Source organism: Dromaius novaehollandiae, chromosome 2 (assembly GCF_036370855.1).
Source record: "Dromaius novaehollandiae isolate bDroNov1 chromosome 2, bDroNov1.hap1, whole genome shotgun sequence".
NCBI lineage: Eukaryota > Metazoa > Chordata > Aves > Casuariiformes > Dromaiidae > Dromaius > Dromaius novaehollandiae.
The window spans coordinates 103,765,260-103,779,431 of NC_088099.1; the positions used below are offsets into that span (position 1 = coordinate 103,765,260).

Below are 14,172 nucleotides of genomic sequence, written 5' to 3' on the forward strand. Positions count from 1 at the left end.
GGAACAGAGCCTTGCTGGCTAAAGGCAGCTAAAGGGCTGCACTGTTAGAAGCTGGGCTGGAAGACAGAAATACGATTTCCTCGGAGTATCTCTATGGAGGTGGAGCACCAGGGAGGAGTACGGATGGGATGCATCAGGAAATACTTAGAACACAAGGGTTTTCAATGGGCTCAGCTAAGAGGAAGGAGAACTGGCTAAAAGGCAGGGGAATGAAAGGGTCTTTTGCCAGAAGATGAGATGCAGGATTTGAGGGAAGAGATTGCACTGGGTAGTCTGTTTTACTGGAGGCTGATATGCAGGTGTTTTTTTAAGAAAGGGAAGTAGGTAGCATAGATTTTTATGCTGCAAAACAGTTTCAAAACTGGCCTGAAAGACAGTCCTGATCAAAACAGTTTGAGAGCTGATTGTTTGAAAAGCCATTTCCTCAGTGATATTAAATATTTTGTTCTTAATTACCTTAGGGAAGCGACAATTGAAATATTGTAAGCAGCAGAATCTTGTCTTGCAAATAATGAACAGGTTTGAGGAAAGACAAAAGGTGATTTGGTTGATTCATTCTTGATATCAGAGTCCAATGGCAGGCAAGAAAAGAGGCAGAGTTTGAGTTATGGGAATAGCCTACAATGTGAGTGATTTGGCTTCAACTCACCTTCATTAACCAGTTTCAGTCTTTCATACAGGTCTGCAACAGCCTGCAGGTGACCTAAGATAAGTTTGTTTAATTTCTCCAGATCTTAATTCCTAATGCAACATAACAATAAGATTTCCTAACTCATAAAGCTACTATGAAAATAACTGCTTCATTCATGGTGTGAGGTGATGAGATAAGCCAATAAAATAAGCCATGTAAATACCAAAGGAGAAGCTGACTGATTGACATGAAATCACACAAACTTCTACATAGCCACGAAAGGTTATGTTACAGCAAGTAATACAAAAAGAACAGAAAGGTAAAGAAAACAAAATAGCTTCATTTATGACTGGCCTGGTACTGAATATTCACCAGCTCACAAAAATAAATTTATAAAAGATTAATGTAATAGTCAAATCACAATTGCTATATTCAGTTATTACTGCATTATGACAACTTGGAAGATATCTTTGTTAGAGAATGTAATTGTAATATTATTTCACTGCCATCAGATTAAGATGCAGTTGAACTAACTGCCTCTTGGGTTAACAATTATCGCTTGAATTCCTGCTGAAATACAAAGAAACATGCTTACAGCTTGAACTTGTTAAGATTCTCTCCCATCTTTTAGTATATTTCCAGGGCATTTTAAAATAATCTCCAACAGCCAAAGACTATCTGTAAAATCTTAAAACTATTATTGGGAAATAAAAAAGGCTATAAAAATAGAAAGAGTCAGGAATTTTAAAAATAGAAACAGGGTCAGAAAAAACACAATTGGGAAAATGAGAGGTATCACTACTAAAACAATGTTGCCCCCCCCCCCGCCCCTTCCCAAATTAACACACAAAATTAGCCATAAGAATTTGTTTCTTCAGCATTGTATCCCTTTGGTACCCCATCTCTCCTTTAAAGATTGCAAAAAACCTCCTTCATTACTTCATCACCCTCTCATTTTGCAAGAGGGACAAATTTGGGCAGGGTATTCCATCCTTCTAGCTTACATGCTAGAAAATCCTAAATATCTGTGTACATTAGAAAGCTCCACTGTTAAGCTCAAGTCAGTTTAAAACCAACTTAACTGAGCGCAAACTACTGTAGGGATACTTTATTTCAGTCTGATATATACTAATTACAGGTGATTTAAAATAAATTGAAATAAAAGGAAATTAAACTAGTATTTACACAAATACTGCATCACCTTAATTTAAATTGGAGTCACTTTCTTGGCAGGTTACCCTAAAACTTTGTTTTTTTTCTCATGGTAAGCCAGACTATATTAAGTAAGAAAACTATGTGATTTAATGAATTACCACCCCTCAGCTAGAGGTCACTGCCTGTTTGGTTGAAATGTGGTAACTGCAGTGAATGCTCTACTGCAAACATGAAATAAAAAGACCAGATGAAAACACCTTCTTGAAGGGGACATAACTTTGACCTGAAGCCTTGCACCCAGTCTCATTGTATAAGAACAAGGGAACATAAATAAATTGCTTTTGAATTTAAAATCATGATAGGTCACGACCAATTAATAGCAACAAGCTATTCCATAAGCAGAGGAACCTATGATGAAGCCTGTTTTTTTTATGGAATTGTATCCTATGTCCTCCTTAAGAAATGAGGACAAATATCCAAGTTCCCTTATGCGGATCATCTAAGTTCTCCCTCTGCATCCTACAGCACCCATAGCTTTCTCCTGTATCCCTTTAAAAGCTGAGGAGAAATAGCATGTGCAATGGTTGAGCTGTAGCTCCACGTGTGTAGATGGATTAGATGTGATGCACCTAACGACTGCACAGTCAGAAGGACAAAGAGAACAAGTAACTGTTGGGCTTATGCTACAGCATTTCCCTGAAGGGTCAGTGAGGAGGGAATGGGAGTGCCAATTTGGATCTCCCTCTGCTCCCTCTGCTTATTTGACAATTTTCAGGAAATTTCAATAACTTCATAACTACTAATGCCCTCATGCTCTGTCAAATTTAAAGTTGCTGGTTGAGTAAAAAAATAAAAAGAGTGAAATGACAGACATCTCAGCCATATGAGCTTTATTTCCTTAGGTGAAGTAATGCTTTGCATCTGTATGTCCACCAGTTTCACATATAATGTGAAACACTAAGCTTCTTGCCAACTACTGCTCACCTAGCTAATGCTGCAGGCCTGTGAGGAGAAAACATGTACTTTCACTTTCAGTCTTGTACTCTAACCACTGGATAATGCTTTTTGGTATTCACCTCCATGGAGAAATCAATGAGCTCACTTTCACTGGGGAGATGGAAAGACTGGCTATAGTAGCTTCCTTGTATTTTTATTCTGTCCTTGTATTTTTATTCTAGTAAGCAACTTAACATGACGAATGGGTTTCCAATTTCCAGTTGTCTAAGCTGCAGCAACAATGGATGTACTGACCCAAGGATAAAATGTCAACAAAATGCCCAGTCACAGAGCAAGGCCTTTCTGGGAGACCAGACTTTACATCAATATTAGACTTTATCAGAAGCCGAAAACCTGCTTTTATAAGAAATTTCAAAACATTTATGCGCTGCTGACAAGAAACAGGAGCTGAAAGGGATTACTTTCTTTCAGGCTTTCACTCAGGGTCCAGTGCTGGGTGTTTCCGGTTTCCAGATGGGGTGTGCCTTCAACTGCTGTTCTTCTAGTTGCCAGGAGGGACACAGAAGATACATGAAATGGCAGAGTGTTTCAAGCTGTCATTCAGGCTATGGTTGCTAGGTGGTTTTGGTTCCCAGCCTGGGTGTGTCCTCTGCTTCTGTGGCTTCCAGCAGGGACAATGAAGATAGATGATATGGCAAAGTGCTTTATAGCTTTTATTCATGCTCCAGTGTCTTCCCCATTCTGGTACAAGATTCCCAGTATCTGTGAAAGGGACAAAAGTTCATAAGTGTGTCAGACATCTGTGTATTTAAGAAGATACAAGCGTAAGATGTCTGGCAAATATTCTTTTTTCCATACAAAGAGACATGCTTGCATGTCATCAGCCTCCAAGAGATGGTCTCAGAATACTCATTGTTATTTAGATACAGGCTGTAAGTACCTGTCACCACTGTCTTTCCCCGACTAAAGCAGAAGAGAATTAACCTACAAAGGAGCGGTTTAGTGGCTAAGAACATTCAGCTCAGCTACGCCAAGCTGAGGAGGGACAGGAGGGCGGCAGGCCAGGGGGTGCAGAGGAAATTCTACTGGGAGGTGGCAATGTGAGCAGCAAGTCTAAGATGGGGAGGGAGAGCTGTTGCTACAGGAAGATGTCACCATGCTAACTGCTCCCTGGACATCCAGATCTTCTTGCAGCAACTGCAGACAACTCGGCTTTCAACAGGAGCCTGACCATAGGCAAAGTAGGCATGGCTGTGGCTGCAGCCTTTGGGAACAGACTTTTTGCTTATGCCTAGAATCAGCTGCAGGGCAGACAAAGAAGCAACACTTGAAATTTCTCCATGTTCCTTTTTTCCTATTTCTGGTATAAGACACCCAAGGGCACTAGGAAACTGTAGACTGTGACTGTTGAAGCCTTCCTTGCATTTTAGCCTTTCAAAGCGATCCATAGAGAACAGCTAAAGGCTAAGAATGAGATTGCTCCCTGTTATATGGAGAGAAGTACTTACTCGTCGATGCATACGTATGTGTGTATATAGCCATATGCACACACTCATTTCATCATATTCTTTCCCTCTTTTACACTCATAAGAAAATGTTACATCTAATTACCAGTTTTCACCTGAAGGCACAGTGAGCTAAAGCCTGAGGACTAGATATTCTGTTCTAATTTGCAGGTCAGTACTATTAGGGGATGGTTTGACAAGAATTTTTTTTCAGCCACAGCAGTTGCCTACGCAGCCCCTGCTCCTCCCTGCTCCCTTGCACTGCTCTCTCAGCTTGTGCTGGTACCACTCTTGGTGGGGCCACACAATGGACCAGAGCAGAGAACTAGTCTGAGCTAAATGTCACCTGGAAAAAAAAAGGGGGGGGGGAAGAAGGTTATTCTTAATTGCAGCAAATTCCCAGTTTTGATCACCTTGTAGGTCCAGAAACAGTTATACTGGAACAACTGAGAAGGGGTAGGGGCTGCTTAAGATGGCTCAGTGGCCCCAGGAAACACAATGCACAGCCAACCACAGCCTTTGCTACGCTGAAGTGAGTATGTTCACACTGTTTAACTTTTAGGTCTTAGTGTTACAAACACTATTATCAGTGATGGTCCTGAACAAGAGGAATGAGTGTCCAGGAGGGGGGCTTCCCCATTTTGGCAGTGGTAGTCACTGCACTGGCTCAAGGTGTATTGCGAAACCTGCCCTTGAATGCTAGAGATCCGGTAAAGGGAATTCTTTCTGTCAGGGCAGGGATTATCTTTTCTACTTGTTTGTAAAATACCTGACAGAGGAAGGGTGGGGTCTTCCTCTGATAGAAACAACAAGAAGAATAGAGCACTTCAGGAAAACTCACACTCAGCAAGAAGAGCTTAATCTCATTAAAGGGACAGGAGGATGATACATTGTTTAAGCTGATTAACATTTGCGTAGAGAACATTACTACTTTTGAGAGATTTTGAAAAGGGATGCCTATTTATAGTGTGAGGAAACTGAAAAAATAGCAAATAACATCTATAAAAAGAACAAAATAATATAGGTGTAACAAAAAGTTTGTTTACGCTACTGCGAAACAGTTCTCCAATAATTCAGAACAGAACTCCCTGTTTGTCTTTGCATGCTGAATTTTTCTTTCCATGCGGTTCGCATATGTGGATAGTTTAACAGAGTAGTAAACAAAAAGATAAACAGTCAAATGACTTCAGACACATACTTAATTGAAACTTAATTTGATGCTTCTGAAAGGCACTGGATTAGCAATATCAGAAATTGAATTATTCATCCACAGAACAAGAACTTTCTGTGCAGTAGCAATGACTTCTTTTCATCTGATCCCATGAACTGGCCTCCACAAGGAACAACAGAAAAATACAGCTTTTTGCTTCTCTGATATAATAGCAACTGGTACAAATATGATAAGGAATTTTTTGCTTATTTGCAGCTGAAGGGAAGCAGCTGGTGCTGGTGAGACCTACCTACTAGGAACCAAACTAAAATGATGATTTTATTTCATACTGGCTTACAGAGAATCATCAGATCAACTCACATTCTTAAGGGCTGATGCTACTGCCTTAGGATGAGTTTCTGTCACTAACTTTTAATCCAAAGGTCCTAGTTCCCATTATCAGTTCTCTTAACAGCTTGCAGGCTGGTTTTTTTGCCTCATTTTTTTTGGCTATTTTGGCAAATTTTGCCAAATTAGCATTTGTTTCTGATGATACATAAAACTATTCACAGCTGAGATAACCCTGTAATTTTAGAGATGAAATCAGCTTTTTTCTCACACAAAAGTGTAATCATATAATCAATCCAACTTAGTTATAAGTATCTTCAAAGACTTTTGTAATGGGCAGCGCTGGCTCTTCTTAGGTTAGCTATGCACTTCAAAAGGGGCATGGTCAGACAAGCTCTGGCAACTCTTGCTTTTGCAGTTCAAGAAATTACTGCCCTCAGCTCTCTGCTCGGCCTCTCTCCTGGAAGTTACCAACCCCACACCAGGTTTTGTAGGAAATTGGCGGAGACATGCAAACCCATTCACTTTTGCTGACTATGTTCTGCGAGCACTAACCTCCAGCAGAGGACTGGTACAACTTAAACCAATCTGCCCTTTCTGTAGTGAACATGGAGAAAAGCTTAGTTTGGCCACTGTAAACAACTGGGCATCCGGGGGAAGGCAAAGCAATAACAGGGGCATGGGAAACTTTTGTCAGTACGGCCAAAGGTCATGTCTCCAAAAGCTTCTGTATATGCCCTCCTTTTGCCATAACGACCTATGCCTGTAGGACTATATTTCATTTATTTTTGCTGGTAGATTCTCTGGTTAGAAACAACAGCCGGCAGTTCACATCCTCTGGCTATTTCTGCCAGGAAGGTGTCCTTGTAGCTGGCACCTCCAGCTCTTCTAACTCCAAGGCATACACACCGATCACCTTGGACAGTATCCTGCTACAACAAAACCCAAGGGCTGGAGTTGATACCACCTTCAAAAACTCTGTGTGTGTGTAGTGTGTGTGTGAGAATAATTGAACATGCAAACACATAGCATGTGTATATATATATTAACATCTGTGCTCAGATAACTGTATTGGCTTCTTATTCACATCAAGTGGCAGTTAATCTGTGATAATTTAAGAAGGAATGAATGGTTGAGAACCAGACAGCTGAGACAGTAACACTTACCTTATTGCGACTTTATATCACAATGTGATTATTTTTGTCTGCAACAATTTTGCTTAGCTGTCCTAGGAAAAACAATCAAGCAATACGGATCTCTAAATAAAAAGCAAACTGGCAATCTAAATGTAGAATTTACAGACAAACTCAGAGCTTATTTCCTAATTTATGGGCAGAGATAGTTTGTATCTAAATGACTGGGCTTTTTTTCATAAAGAATTTGATGTATAGCACATGATCTAAGCCAGGTGGACAGGTAAAATAAAGTCTGTAAGAATAAGATCTGTCACTCAGCCTACTGAAGCACGCGAACAATTTAGATAGGTAATTAAAATGTTTACCTTAATCAGGAAAAGGCTTGTGAGGAATTAAGAATCTCCTTCTATTTTGTAGTCAAGATATAAAATGTTCTCTAATGGGAGTGAAGTTTATGAGGGGGAAAAATATTTCCTCTGTGTAAGGATACTTGTGAGAGGAATTTCAATTGAGGGTAATTCATTAACAACAGGGTCTCTAAGCATCCTTTTCTATTGTGTTTTATCATGTATGAAGGCACTTTTAAATAAAAATAAAATATTGATAAGTATATATGATCAATGACATGCTTTACACTCATGCTTCAAGCTTGCCTGCTTCCAAATGTTCCATAGAATCAAATTAACTACTGTGGTTTGCTGTCAATTGTTGGCAGCAGGCATATTGCTCAGTATATCCAAATCTGACATTTCAAATTGTTATTTAATCCATAAGGAAAGGAGTGATTGTCACATCTTGATATATTTAGTATTGGGAGATTGATATAGGTTCACTCTGCAGCTCTTAGAAATAATGGAATGTTATTGAATCAAGTAAGGCTCATGCAGGGTGTGCTATTGCAGCTGTAAATTAGAATTACAACTCATATGGTGACAGGTCCTTGGTGGAATTGTACCCCTGATCTCAGGCTGTCTTTACTAAACTGCTTGCCTGAAAAGGTATGCATTTTATGAAATATTTCTGTTCCTTACACTTAATGTATGGGTAAATTATATGCTAGTGCTCTCTGTGAGGCTCTGAGATCCATAATGGTGTAAAATACATTTTGAATTGCAGTTTTATTAGATTAGTCAACATATTTTCAATAATAATTTATAAAACAGCAACTGTTTTTACTTTTCCAATTTGGTCACTTCAGTGTCATTTTAAGCTTCCAATTCTTTCAACAAAACTGGAGAATTGACAATGTGGGACTTTTTCTTCTTTTCTAGGAAAATATGTCCTATGCTATTACACTTTCTGTCTCAGTATGTATGTGCAGACAAGTGCTCCTTTGTCTATTAGTGTCCTATAATAACTTAGATCCTGTGGCCAATTTCAACAAAATTTGGCAAAGAAGGAGGTTTAAAGGATATTAAGTTCCTACAGATTTTAGAAAAAGTTTTAGCCAAGTAGAAAAGAGACACTCTTGTTATAGAGACCCTTATAAATCCCTCCCTTGAAGTAAGGGTACAGTGTGAGCTCAAACCTTACTAGACTTGAGAGAATTCACATGCAAGATCAATCTTGAGATACAAATCCAGAGAAAGCCTCATTTGTCTCTGCTGTTTGTAGCTATCTGTTGGTTTATTAGCTTTTACTCTCCCTCTTCCCACTAAATCTCTCCCACTTTCATAGTGCCTCAAATCAAACAGTCCAGTAACATGGCTGGCAGATTCAATGGTTCACTGTCACTACCAGCAGTAGTCCCATGCCCTGCTCCTCCCTCCTCCTGCCCCGGCTTCTGGCCACCCTGTCAAGCCCCTTTCCTTGTGCTGAGCTCACTAGTGTCAGAGAAAATCATTTGTGTCTTTGTTGGCTTTTTTCTGATGGGTTAATGAGTGGAATTAGTTCAGTGCAGGTCGTGTGAGTGCCAGAGATCACACAGGGGAAGTGGCAGGAGCGTGTTAACAGGAGCAGGGTAGCAGCAGTGAGCTGTTACATTGACTTGGACAGATGCTGAATTTTATTTTAAGGCCACTTTACATCTGCCAGAGATTACCCACATAAGAATCTTGTAGGATTTAATTTATGTGTGTTAATGTTGTACCTTTAGTTAATTTTAATTAAAAATTCCTGTTTGCATAAGAGATCTCTGTGGCAGATACAAGAGCAGGCTGTAGATAAGGCCTAGAAAACAGAGGCTCACTCTCTATAAAAGAGAGAACACTGGAAATTTGGGAGGCAAGGTGAAATATTGCATCACTGTCACTTACTAAGGGCTTTCACAGAGAAGGGGTCTGGTGCACTTAGCCACACCAGGGGGGTAACCAATGTGACCTCTCCTACCTACACACTCCACTTGCCTGCCAGAAATTACTGCGATGGTGCTGCCTCAGAAAGGGACATGCCTATCCCTTCGCTGACACCACTGACAGTCATTATCTTAACACAAGCCAAACCTCAGCCCTGATTAAGCCAAGTGAACTGGCACAACCAGACATCCTGCCTTGTCCCTCTCTTTGAGGGCAGCAGCCTCTGGAATAAGCTGGGGATGATAGCGCGAGCGTTGCAGTCATTTGTGCCAGAGCTGTAAGGCAGTACCTCTGCCATTTATTACTAAGGTTCACGACTTGGGCAGATCATTAGGTCCAAGCCTTCTATGAGAGAGTTATTATCTAACAGATGTGACAATTTCAATTCTGGAAAGGATTCTATTATGAACAGAAAGCTTGGAATACTATTAATGGAAAGACATTTCTTAGAAATTGAAAGAAAAGAATAAATGAGAATGAAAGACCTCCCACAGTTACACATACAGTAATCACAATTGCAAAGGCATAATTAAAAAGCCACAGAGTTCTAGTTAATATTTAAACTGATGACAACAGCTGAAAATGATAAAGATGCTTCTACAGGAAAACTAAATTAGTATTTTCAGTACTGGTAAAAATATTCCTGTATGAAACACTTCAGGCGTTGACATATTAGACACACATAGTTTATGCTGGATATTTAATGCTTAGCTTTGACTGGAATAAAACACTGACAGCAATCATTTGCTATCTTGAACAAACTGGAACTTAAGTAGTCCTGGGGTTCATTAGTATCATTAGCCTCGTTTCTTAAGGAAAGAAGTTCATTGACCATGTAGTCATGGTATGCGTGTATTAGGCATGCCTGTGTGTGTCCATCTCTTCCTTTCCATGTATGTTTTGAGTCTGTTGACTAATTTCAACCAAAGTTGTCAGAAGGGTGATGATATCATAGAAACGAAGACCTTATTTTCATGAAAACAGGCGAATAGAAAAAAACACTTGCTGAGCAAAAGGAGGCAACATGAGTTCAGCCATTATCAGATCCCTATCCAGAATCCACATGTGGGACAGAAACAGGATTGCTTTACCCTTAGGTAATTACGGGTCACACCTTCTTAGATGCCAGAGAATCCAACGATGAGACACAAATCTGTAGGAAATAAGGCTTATGCTAACCACAGAATTATTTGCTATATTGCTCTATAAATAGTAAATAATCTACATTTTATGTTTTCATGCAATGGCTTCCGCTATATTTGGGTATAACTGTACCAATAATATTTTGTTTTGAATTTAGTAATGAAAAAGGCCATTCCTATTCATTCTTTTTTCACAGCTATTTTTCTACCTGAAGACTATGACTGTCTAAGTGAAGAAGCATCCAAGACAGCCACACTGTACTGCAGAGGAGCATATGAATGTAAGTGCCCCATAAAAACATAACTCATACAGAACAAAAGAACCTCTCCAGGCTATAAAGCGTGATGTGCAAGGCACAATTGCATCAGCTTCCTTTGGATTTCAGGAACTGCAGATTGTCTAATCTGCACATTGTAATAAAGCACAGAGATACCAAGCTAATGTTAAAGATGACATCTTGAAAGCCAGAAGCAAACAAACTGTAGCAGCTTAGAGCTCATGAAGGCTAAATATCCCTAAGAAGAAGTGTAAATTGACCTGGCTGTGTCTTGTGCTTCTAAAATTGTATTCAAACTAGCTAATTTTACTCTAGTTTGGGTATGTATGTCTGTGCTATACTGATATTTACCATATAGATGCTTTCTTGGCTGAGTTCTAATAAACAAAGTTAATATGGAAATAAGATCTATTTCAGGTATCACCCCAGGATCGACAATTTCCTGAATGTGCTGTGCTTCATAGAAGCTGGCTCAGAAGAGAAATCTAGGTAAAATCTTCTGATGTCTGGCAAATGATGAATTGTCAATGTGTCATGAAACACTGGGAAAAGGATATGATTATGTTTATTTCAAAATGTAAGACTCCTCTTTTCACTGAAATTTTCCTGTAGGAAATCATTTCAAAGCAAAAAATGATGTAGCTTATCAAAATGTCCCATTGCGTATTCTTTGAAAAATGTAGATCCTCTAATTCTTTTTTTAGGTTTAGAAAACTTAGAGGTATCTAAAAATTATCTTTTTTTTTGCTTTGCTGCTCATGACTAACCTTAGTTTAATATATGCAAAACTTTCAAACTGCAGACTTATGCACATACATAAATTGATGATGTCTACTATAAAGAGCATGTATTGAATTTAGTATTGCCTCAATTAAGTATTTGCATTTCCTACATAACTTTTCATTTACACTAATGCATTTGTCGATGAAAGTATTTTGCTGTGGGTATGCAAAGCAATTTAAAGCATTTTGCTGTGGTGAAGCCAACACAAAATGTATTTAGCAGCATTTAGGATTTACAGGACACAGGACGGTATAACAAAGCAAGGTTTATAAACTTACCAAATTCCCTGTCGGGAACCAACATTGTACCAACACTCCCTAGTACCTAAGTCTTGCCTGAAGCCCAGCCCCTCCTGATAGCTGAGAGAGGGTTCACATGTTATCTCTTTCTCATCAGGAAAAGCATCTAATCCTGCTGGGAACTTGCATCAATTTAGTTCACTCTAACGAATCGTTATTGGCACAGAAGAAAGACTATCCCAGTGGTTAGCATGGTAGCCACAGGCTACTTTTGTGATCTCCAGCAGCTACTTAGAAGCAAAATTGTTAAAGATTTCAGGCAAATAAGTACTCAGCAGGATTTCCAGGGGCAGTTAGGACATATTTGCCATACAGAACGATATGAATTAGGCACCTGGTGCTTTCAAAAATCCCTTCTAGAAGCCTATGACCATATCTAGACTGCAGAGCAGTTGCACTCCAGGGCTCTCTGTCTTGTGTGCAGACTTCCTTCCCATGGAAACCAGGCACAGGGTGGGGAGAGGGGGATGCTCCACTCAGCTAACACACTTTGACACAGCTGAAGCCCTGGGAAGCAGGTCTGGGTCCTGCAGCCTTGCTATATGTTCAAGTATCTAAATAGTCTTAAGCTTCCAAATAACATGTCAAAGTACCTTAAAAATCAAGCCCTTTATTGCTTTGAGACTTGTTTCCCCATCAGTAAGACAGAGATAATAACTCTCTTCTCACTTGGCCATTATAAAGAAAAATGCATCAACAACTGTGCAGAGCTCAAAAGCTATATAAACACCAACCAAAACCATGAACCCCAGGAGAGACAGAATAGTCTATGCAGGGGCCATAGTACCAGTAGGGGAGGAAAGCTTAAGGCAGTACTAGTGTTCCCATTAATATAGTTTTGTGTAGCCTGTAACTCCCTATTCATGCTGCAGTAATATTGCTCCCTGAGATGCCAGCAGAAGACACAATCTTCCCAGAGTGAAATGGAGTCACTAATAGGCTGCTTTTGCAAGTCTTTTCCCTCTCTAAAGGCTATATAAATTCTCACTGACAACTTTGGATAAACATTTGATCTACCTTGGATCTCCATTTTGCCAAAATACTGTCCAACTTACGCACAGTAAGTTCTATGGCTAAGCTCCACTTTTGCACTGAACTGTGGGAGTTATTTATAGCTATAAATGAGGATGATTTTTGAGAATACTGTCTCTATAGAAACTGGTGGTGGACTAGACCAAAGAGGTTTCTCAGAGGAAATTCCCCTGCTCTTTTCCCTCTGTAGATGATGCCAGAAAGAACTTGAACTCCTCGCTGGCTGGTAGAGAGGATGTGTTTGGCATATAAACGTTTTATTCATTTAATGAGTAAAAATGTAAACACTTACAATTGACAGTATTTACTTGAATAAAAATCTTTCTTCAACTGCATTTCAGCTTGGTCCATGTGTTCACTTCACTTAACATTCCAAAAAACCAAGGGAAATTCCAGCACACACACATAAAATTGCATTAAGATGGTGTTAAGGTTGCTGACTCTTGTTCCTAAATAACACAAAAACTAAAAGTACAGGAAATCCTGAGTTAAGGCTCTTTCACAAACTTTAGACATAATTTCCTTTTTCATACATAATACTTCCTCCAGTGCTGGTGGAATCAATCTGTGGCTGGCTGTTCTGGCACTGGGACAGTGATGTGGCAGTGGAATACAGCAAATCTGCATGGTCTCATTTCATTTCCACTTATATATGTGGCACTACCAGAAGGCCAAAGCTTTTAAAAGCAAGCAGTGATTTTGAGTGCTTAAAGCTGAGATGTCTTAAGTGCTCAAATTTTTGGAGATTGCTGCCAGGAGGTATACTGAAAATCATTTAAAAAGTACTGAAAATCATTTAAAAAGTTCTGAAAATCCTAACAGACAGTGGGAATCTGGATAAGAGCTGCACATTCAGGTAACTGCCAACCATGACCAAACTGCTGACTGTATAGTTCAGATACTTTAACATCTTTCTGATCCCTAATAATTCACTTTCTCAAGGGAAATCCAACTATTATAATAAACATCAGTCCTTCCCTGAGGGGAATTTCTGCTGTGAAAGATAATAGTAAATTGCATTAGCACATTTCCTGTACCAAAAGGGTCTGCATTATGGGTGCAATCATTAAAAGCCCTTCACCTACTGAGGCACTATCAGTTTGAGAGGTGAGTTCCACACTTTGAGGCCTGCCAGTGAATTGCGCTTGCTGCTGAGGAAGGAAGCAATAAATGTTTAGATGCTGATAGCAACATTCCCCGCTATTTTAGAACAGGAAGTTAAAAAGCAATATGCGGCTGAAACTGCAAGGAATGTTCCAGTAGTTAAACTGAATTTGTTTACCGCTTGGAACCTGCCCAGTGCTGCAAGAACAATGCTGCAACTCATGTGAGAACCACCATCCTTACTCTGAACTGTGTTTTTTATTCTCATTTGACCAAAAGAGCATATTCACAACTATAGCAACAAATAACCCAACAGCAGAGCTACAAATCAGAACCATGACTTCGGCACCTAAAGATG

At 39.5% G+C, this 14,172-nt stretch overlaps 1 long non-coding RNA gene across 1 annotated transcript in view; it reads right to left on the bottom strand.

Moving 5' to 3' along the window:
- Window positions 1–1,820: 1,820 nt before the first annotated feature.
- Window positions 1,821–14,172, bottom strand: part of LOC112991999 (uncharacterized) — a 146,564-nt gene continuing 134,212 nt past the window's right edge. The window contains exon 4 of the long non-coding RNA XR_003261417.2: window positions 1,821–3,505. This is a non-coding gene — a long non-coding RNA (uncharacterized LOC112991999). The remainder of the gene's footprint in view (window positions 3,506–14,172) is intronic.